Source organism: Corylus avellana, chromosome 9 (genome assembly GCF_965113065.1).
Source record: "Corylus avellana chromosome 9, dhCorAvel1.hap1.2, whole genome shotgun sequence".
NCBI classification, from domain to species: domain Eukaryota; kingdom Viridiplantae; phylum Streptophyta; class Magnoliopsida; order Fagales; family Betulaceae; genus Corylus; species Corylus avellana.
Genome location: NC_142498.1, coordinates 8678429 through 8680341, shown reverse-complemented (window position 1 = coordinate 8680341; position 1913 = coordinate 8678429). Strand labels below are relative to the sequence as shown.

At 35.8% G+C, this 1913-nt stretch overlaps 1 pseudogene; it reads right to left on the bottom strand.

Annotated features, from left to right (window-relative positions):
- Window positions 1–1058: 1058 nt before the first annotated feature.
- LOC132183511 (U6atac minor spliceosomal RNA) lies at window positions 1059–1167 on the bottom strand (annotated as a pseudogene).
- Between the last annotated feature and the right edge of the window lie 746 nt (window positions 1168–1913).

Below are 1913 nucleotides of genomic sequence, written 5' to 3'. Positions count from 1 at the left end.
TGACTTCATTAACATCGAATTTATTTAAATGAACCAATGCTAATTTAATAGTAAATTTCAACCTACTTATGGGCAAAGGTTGCATCACGCATGAAATTTACTCTTTAATAGGACTAATAAATTTAACATTAATAAATAAAATTCTCCGTACCTGTGGGCCTAAGAGAAATTTTATTTTTAAAGTTAAATTTATTATCTTATTCTAATTAAATCATAAAAATAATAACGTCCCTGTGGGGATTAGTAATTAAATTTATGAATTAATTACAACATGATGTTAATTTTCCTTATGAAGTTCACATATATGATCTTGATGCAATTATCATTATAAAATTGGGATGTTGTGGCTCTCCCAAAATTATTATGATAATCACTACTTCATTAACATCCAATAACTGTATAGATGCCACAAATAAAGTTCCCAAGAATAAAAGAAAAAACCATCATGTTAGTGGGTAAACAGTATTTTTCCAAAGTATAACCGGATAGTGTCCCAGATAAGTGAGGGGGCGCACAACGGCACACTTAAGTCCCCAGACTTACCTTGCCAGAGCTTTCCGATTGCAATTTTGGATAGTACCATAAACATTTACCAATACATGAGGCTTAGTTAATTATTCTCAGGTCTAGGCATCAAACAATTTATATTTAAATAATTAAAAGAATAAATATATCCTTAAGTTCATGCATTAAAGAAACAATAATTTAATACTGAACAATTTAAATCATAAGATGAATAAAAATGCAACATAAAAGCATAATAATCTCAATAGCCTAATGGTCTTGAAGTGACCTTAGGCCCTTTATGCCTTGGATCATCATGTTCCCCAACCCGAAAAATACCCAACCCTAGCGCCGCCGCCCTTTCCCCTTCCCCTTCCCCATCCGCCGGCCACGCAGAGCTGCCACCCAACGGCAAACGGCCATTGTCACCGGCAAGGGGCCGCTGCACCCTTTATGCGGCCAAAACCGCTGCAGGTGGGAGGGGAATACCGGCGTTGCAGGTAGGGGAAAACCGGTGCTGCAAGTGGGGAAAGACCGACACTGCAGGTGGGGAAAGCCGGTGCTAGTTATAGATCCACCCCAAGGGTGGGAAGCCTTAACTGGACGTGTGGATAACAGGAACGGCCTTTCGAGATGCCAACCATCTCTCCTTTCTACAAACATTAATGGCCTGTACTTATTTTATTTCAACAAAATTTTAACAGGGCCGTGGGTTTCTTTCTTTTCACCACCCTCCCAAGCCATAAGGACAATATGGTCAAGTCCCCAAAAAAAAAACACCAAGAATTGTTAGCTTTTAAGTCCAAACAGAACAATGTATCCAAATGAACCAAAACTAAACATCCATATATAAGCTTCACGTAAAAACACAAGCTTTATTTTATTTCAACATAAACAAGTATCAACAGGACCGTGCAACAAATAAAAAAATATCTTGGGTTTCAGCTTGTTTCAAGCTATTTTTGTTTCAATAATTAATTGAACAAAATGAATATTATTGAAACAAAAATACAAATTTATAGCAGGCATATCTAAAAAATTAGACTGAGCAAATATGGCCTAGAGGAGGCTCTGATACCACATGTAAGAATTCAATATATAATTAAATGCTAATTGACAATAAAATTAGCAGCGGAATGAATAATTATATAAATACCTCTAGCCATGCTTTTGCTCAAGCCAATTGAAGAACAGTTTCACAGCAACCAAATTTAGAAAACAAAAAATATTGAGAAGTTCTTCTGACCTATGCCTACCAGTGAGTGCCAATTGATGGAATACACAGGCCTTATTTATAGGTAGGTCAGGGGACCCTCAATTAGAGCTGTTATCTTAATTATTTCTCCCATCAAGGAATAAAAATCAAATCAATACAGCTAATTGATTCCACAAAAATAAAATTTTTAATT